Source organism: Arachis ipaensis, chromosome B03, assembly GCF_000816755.2.
Source record: "Arachis ipaensis cultivar K30076 chromosome B03, Araip1.1, whole genome shotgun sequence".
Lineage (NCBI taxonomy): Eukaryota > Viridiplantae > Streptophyta > Magnoliopsida > Fabales > Fabaceae > Arachis > Arachis ipaensis.
In genome coordinates, this window is record NC_029787.2 from 15,120,147 (window position 1) to 15,127,697 (window position 7,551).

Here is a 7,551-nt window from a genome sequence, read left to right on the forward strand (position 1 = left end):
ATTCTTAGTTATTAGATTAGTATATATAGAACAAGGATCACCCTTGTTCAGGACTTTATGCCTTATTTTTGAATTACATTGTTCCTTTGTACAGTATGACTCACTAACCTCCTAAGGTTAAGGTTAGGAGCTTTGCTGATTCTCATGAATTAATAATATCACTATTCTACTTCAATCTATGCTTGATTCTATTCTAAGATGTATCTTCATTCTTTATCCTAATAGATTGGGAGTGTAACTTGACCGTCATTCCAATTCCATATGGGTTCTTGCGAGTCCTTGATGGGATAGTATTGAACCACAAGCTTGATTATACATCTCTTAGACAGCTAATCCACGGCTTCGTTGGGGACTTCTCGAGACATCAGTTCAGCCGAGATGCGGGGCGATTAGGGCCTTTGTGGTATAGGCTAGAACCAAAGGGGCAGCGTTCTCTGATCCGGAAGATCTAACCTTGTTTGTAGCATTTTGAGTAGGATCACTAAGGGAATGGACTGCTAGAGCTTCACCCCCGTTCAGATTGGATGACCGCTGACCTGGCGTTTGATCTAAAGCAGAGGAGATTAATGACCACTGACCCGACGTTAATCATATACTGCCTACCATGGAATGAATCATATACAGCCTGCCATGGCTGTTTTTATAATTATATTTTTTTTGAAATTAATGTTTGGATTTTGCTATGAAACTAGTTTTAATATATGTTTTAATTTCAAATTGATGAAATTGCTGTAAAATTGGGATTTAGGGTTTAAATTATGTTACTGTGAAATTGGATTTAGGGTTTGGAGTTGATTACTGTGAAATTGGGATTTTAGGATTTAGATTTTGTTACTTTAAGATTTTGTAACTTTATTAGCTTTCTTGTGCCCTAACTTTCATTCATCGTGTTGATGATTGAAATGGTTTTTGTATAACTAGTACTTACTTTGTTATTATTATTGCTGATAACATTGTTTCTACAATCTAATTTGATTATTCTATTCAACCACTTTTCAGGTTCTGGAGTATTGGGCTGGTAGGGGTATGCTGTAGATTTTGTATGTCTTCACACTTCTGTGACGATTGTCTTTTGATGCCTATACAGTTCCTATTACTTTCTCAATTAGCTTTGGTTAAGTCCTGTTTATTTTGTATATGTAGTGTTACCGTCATGACAAGGCTTTCTCTGAGTATTTAGGGGAGGGAAAGGATCTTGTTCTTTTTCAAAGCATAGCGAGTTATTTGCTTCTTGCTTGTAGTCTTATAGAGAAGAAATTAATCTAGATATTGAATGGGAGCCAATTATTGGTGCTATTGATGAAGTTGTAACCAATTTGAGTAGATTATTTTAGAGGTTGTTATGACTACTAAGTTGAGCAAATTACTTTAGAGATTGATATGACACTCATATTATGTGATTTTAAAGTAGTTTAGTTTGTTTGATTTTTAAGATCTCTTTTATAGGTAATATGTGTTGTGGATCTCATAAAATATTATATAAATTAAATTAATGGTCCATGCATTATTGTGTTAGATATATATTGAATCTTAATCTAATAGTAATTTGATTTATATATAGTTAACATTATTTGTTTGGTATTAAATTAAGAAAAATAGCTTGAAATTCAATGCAACAATATGAGAAAATAGTTGGAAATAAAAAAAACATATAAGTACAAAGACCGTTGTAAAAAACTGCAAAACAAAAGCAATGATGTTAGAACCATTGTCAAAATCAATACAAAGGCAACAATGTGAAAGCCGTTGTCAAAATTAGCAACACAAAAGTGCTGGTGTAAAATTGTTTCAATCAATTACTGTTTGAAACTATTGCATAAAAGTAGACAACGATAAAAATTGTTCTGTAAAAAATATTGTAAAACCATTGTGTATTAAGATAAGAAGGGCACGCTTTTGTTTGTTGTCATTTCCTTAGGTAAAAAATCGTTGCCTATTAGCATTGGTAACGACCACATATACAACAGTTCAGAAACCGTTGCCAAATAGCGTTGCCTAAAGTTTCAAGAACGGTTTTACGATCTATGACAATAGTTTTAGGCCATTGCGAAAATCCTTATTTGTTGTATTGTGTTTTCAATTTGTGTCAAAATTATCCTTGGACGTTAACTCCATGTATTATGTTAGAAATAAAATAAAAAACTTCTAGAGATAGTTTTAACACGAATCGAAAACATTAAGGACAAAATTAAATGAAATTAAACGTAAGGAGTATTTTTGAAAAAAAAAAAAACGCAAACGTTAGGACAAAAAATATACTTTTCCTAAAAAAATCATATGATAATCCTCTATGGCTCATCGGACTTACTGAGAATAATTTCAGAAACAAAAGAAGAGCCTTTCGATTTGTTTCAGCTTGCTCACTCATCCAAATTTCCATAATTTCACTTATAGAAGTTTGAATCAAGGCGTCCAATTGAATTCTTACGTAGCTAAATTCACAACTGAATTAATCAATTATTGGAACAAGATAGAAAGTTTTCACCAACCAAAAATTAGGTTTATTCCGGATAGACATGGATCATATAATCTTGTTATTGTTTACGAAGTAATCCATTTTACGAAGAATCCAACCCCCAAAATGGTTGGATGACTATTAAAATCAATCTAGACAAGTCAATATAACCGTGTGAAATTGAACTTCGTCTTGGATACTCTTAAATATATTGAGTTTTTTTCTAAATTTATCAATGTTATTCAACAAGCTAAGGTATCTCCATTATTGTTCCACATAACTTCTCTTATAATTCATAAATAAACCAATAAAAAAGCTTTATAACATGTACTAACTTGAAGTTGCTGTTTTTTTATGAGGCTATAATAACACATCAATCTTCACCTTACTATTGTATAAAACACAAATTAAATGATTTATTTTAAGCATTAAGCAGTAATGTTTTGTAGGCATCATTTATAATGCAAAGAACGTGATTAATTATCTCTTGGAAACATGCTTAATGATACCAGGGAGATGGATATTCATGACATAGTCATCCCAATTAATAATTTTTGGATCAAAGTAGAACATATCCACCTCTCTTGGATCCCCAACTTCTCTTGCCATGGCTAGCAACTTTTCTGTGTTCATGTTATCAAATCTGTTTGAAAATCAAACTAAGCTGTTGTGAGTTAATAATAATAATAGTGGCTACTAATAAATAAAATTGAAAAACAATTTAAATAATATAATAAATTATTATTGGTTTTAAGCCAATCGCATGACAACACGAAGCTTTCTGTTGAAGTCATCACATGTCTCTTGAAAATATTTGCATAAAACTTCATTGAGAAATTCTAATCCCTAACATATAAATGCAAACTCTATAAGTACATGGTAGATTGGAAACTGTTTCCATTGCAGCTTTTGCATAATGCACATTGTAGTGTGAATTCTTTTCAGATGAGCAACTTAAATTTGATATTAATATTTATCCTCTAACTAGCCGGCAAAGAAGTAATTTGTTGCGAATCAGAGTTCTATTTAAGGATTTATCATCTACTGCTAGCAAATGAGTTGCTGCTTGTATAAAACAGAATTTGAATTCTCGACATTTATTTAAGCGGACAAGTAAGTTAACCACTTGACAAATTAGTTCATTACATAACCAATTTAGGTTAGTCTAATGGTTAGCTCATTAATCCGCTTAAGCAAGTGTCAATGTTTTAAATCTTGTCTTGTACATACAACAATCTATTAGCTAGCTACAAATCATTAAATGAAGCTTCAATCCATGATAGATTAGTTCTTAGCCTATCAAATTAGACAATACAATGAAAAAAATTGATTCATTACACCAAAATTATAACTTAAAATCACTATAGTAGAAACTACAACTGCAATTTAAAATGAACCTTATTACTAAGAGTAACCATTATATAAGAAACATAATAATGAAGTATGTAAGATTCACATTGGTCTTTAAGAAATTTTTATTTAAACATTATACCTTTTAATAAATTTTAATTACTAAATTGATGTTTAAACTTTTATTTTAAAAACTAGATACTATTGTAACAAAACTTTGACAAGGATTTGATGGAGTAAACCTTTAAAGGAAGCACGTAGCGAATGAACATGTATCTGTGAAAGCTTGCTATGTTGCTCAATATGGTAACTTCTCTAACTTTGACAGGATTTCCATCTCTATCTATCCAAGGTTTTGCAGTGAAATATCTTAGGCCATAGTTGAAGAGAGTGTGGTATCTCACAGGATTACTAACAGAAGAACCCACATGATATATGGTGATATCATCACTAGGCTGATTTGCATGTGCTACCATTGCCACTAGCATTGCATTCACCACCATGTCAGCTGGTATCTGCATCAAACTCAACATTATTAATTACTTCTATTTTCTATTTTACAAATAATTATCTTTTAAGGATTCATTAAAATTACATGACTTTATAAAAGAGATTTATATTATTTTCACTGAAATGGAGAAAATTAAAATTATAACAAAAAAACCAATTGCTAATAAATTCAAAAATGCCCGATATTATATTATAAAATAAAGATTATAACATATTTTAAAAGACATTCATTCACAAACAGATAGATAGAATTTGAAGGTTTTTTTAAATGAATATTTTATTTTTTTATTTATCAATATATGTAATTTGCAAGTAAATTACCAATTTAGACATTATTACTTATCTCGTTTACAGTGTGAATGAGTTGGTAATATATGTATCTCGTTTACATGATAAATGAGATAAGACACGTAATTGATGAATGTGTCGCGGGTGCACATGTGTTGTGTAACGGTACTTATCTCGTTTATATAGTACTGTAAACAAGACACGTGTATTACCAACTTCTTTGCACTATAAACAATATAAGCACAAACGATGCTTATATATGTAATTCGTTTACGGTGCCTTTTGGATGTATCATCTATTTAGAATCTTTCTTCCCTCTCTTAGACCCTTTTCTTGACATAATTGAGTAAAACGTACTCTATGACACGCACAGAAGCAAGGAACGACGATATCAACCGTCTAAAGGGCTCGTGGCACATCGCTGGGACTATTGACTTTTAGGTTATTATGTTATGTTTTTTATTTTGAATTAAAAAATCATAAACTTATATTTATTGTAGTAATATGTATGACTAGAGTAGGTGTCTTGTTCTTATTTAAAATTAGAGAATCATAACATTATATTTATTGTACTAATATGTATGACTAGACTAGGTGCCATGTTAAAAACATATCTTATGTTAGTTGCTGTTATAGGTAATATTAGTTATTAATATTTATGTTGAGTAACTTGTTGTACTGAATAATAGTTTGATTGGGGTAGGTGTTGTGTTAAGAACATAACCTATGTTATTTGGTATTTTATTTTTATTAGTTGTAAATAAAAAGTTTAACTATATAGATAACTTTTTTGCATGTTGGGTTTAGGAAATGAACACATAACTATATATCTATGACATTTAAAACACTTATTTAACAACTTTTATTTTTTCTTTGCAGTTATTTAATTTAGTAATTTAACCAAAAAATATTAGTTACTTCAAAACTCAAGTTGGTATTTTGATTTATTTTTATTTAAATATTCTATTTTAATCTTAGTCGAACATTAATTTATTTTTTTTATTTAACAAAGGCCTCTTCTCTACTTCTTAGGAGAGTTAGCCCCACTCTGCTTAAACTACTGGACATCATTCTCCCTTATCTGAGGGAGGCTGGATTTGGCGACATGGTGTAACTTAATGACTTTGTGTTTGACAATACCCTGATTTCTGCATTCATGGAACGATGGCATCCAAAGACCCACATTTTTCACTTGCCTTGGGGTGAGTGCATGATTACTCTGTAGAATGTTGCATACCACCTGGGTTACGCACCAATAGAGAACCAATGAGTGGATTCTTAAGAGATTTTTAGACATGATACTAGTACCCGACGTGGGATTGGGTAGAGGAGCTACTTAATGCTAGACCTCCGCATGCTCAGCAACAAGGAGAGCAGATGAAGGAGTCCTTTTCGATCAAGCTCACATGGCTTAAGGACAGGATGCAGCATATGCCAGCTGGTGCAGATCCTCCCACTCTGCCAGTACACGATATGCTATATATTGCTGCTGATTGAGGGCTACCTGATGACGGATAAGTCGAACAATCTAATTCACATCAGGTGACTTCTCTTGTTGGCAGACTTTGATAGGTGTCGCAGTTTGTCTTGGGGTTTTGCGGTGCTTGCATGGACGTACCACTCGCTGTGCTCTGCAGCACATTGAGCCACTACGAACATTGCGCGGTGCATGTCGTTGCTGATGTGTTGGATATACCATCGATTGTCAGCATGTTGCCCATCGGACAGATAGACACAGACCTTTCCACTGGCCGTTAGGTATACATTTGTTATAATCTCATTTTGTCAATTTTCTTTGTAGCTAAATTTGTTTTCTCATTGCATAAAATGCTATTGCTGTCGTAAATGGGTTCGTAAGTTGATAGGTATGGTCCAGCAGAGTCGAGTCCAGTTTGATGGGAGACTCTTTCGATGGCGTCATTGGCTGGACTAGTTGCCACTCGATGAAGTAAGAAAGCTTTATTCTTATATAATAATTTTCTGCATAAATTTATCTGAATAATTTCATATATTGATTAAAGTCTTTCAACTTAATTTTCAGTTTCGATGGACGCCATACAATGACCCGACATTATAGATTTTGACGCCGGACTGACTGTGAGATAACTTAGAGACAGGCATGGATGAATGTAATTCTCATAGTCTATTTTAATTATGTTGAGTTTCACCATACTAACAGGGTGAAACATTAGTTCAGAGGCCAGCAGCCAGTTCTTGTCGACCCAATCAATGTCGATATAAATACATTACTACCACTGGCAGAGAAGAGGATGTGTAGTGATCGACTCGTCATAAGGAGTAGTATGATAGATGGAGAAAATAAAAAAGATACATATATTACCAACTCGTTTATATTGTAAACGAAATAAATAATAATGTCTAAATTGATAATTTATATGTAAATTATGTATATCAATAAATAAAAAAATAAAATATTTATTTTAAAAAATTCGAATTTAAATGTCACGGAATAGATTTTGTTATATCATCACCTAATTAGATGTTTATATATGGTTATAAAAAGTTTGATATATATTAAATGACTAAGTCAAACACCTTTATTAATAATGTGGTAATATCAAATGATTGAATGAGTAAAACTTTTTACATGTGAATTTAGTCTTTGTTTGAGAAAAGACTAAAAAGAACGCAAAAAATTTAGGGTTTAGAATAGGAAGGAATTAAATGTAGGAGGATGCTCCAATGAAGTTATTAATTCTATTTTTTTTTTAAGCTGAAAGTAAGTTCGTTAGATTTGTTTTAAAAATATTAAAAATTTTGTGGAGATAGATAATTTTTTATTGACCAAACGTTAAAAGACGTGACACACTATTTTAACTTTGTTATTGTGAAATAAATTTAGTTCGGTCTGTTTATAAATATATAAATCGGTTTGTGAAAAAAAAACATTTACTTATTTTAATTATTTTAATACAATATTATTTTCA

At 31.5% G+C, this 7,551-nt stretch overlaps 1 pseudogene; it reads right to left on the minus strand.

Moving 5' to 3' along the window:
- The window catches only part of LOC107634213, a 17,709-nt pseudogene continuing 12,871 nt past the window's right edge, over positions 2,714–7,551 (minus strand).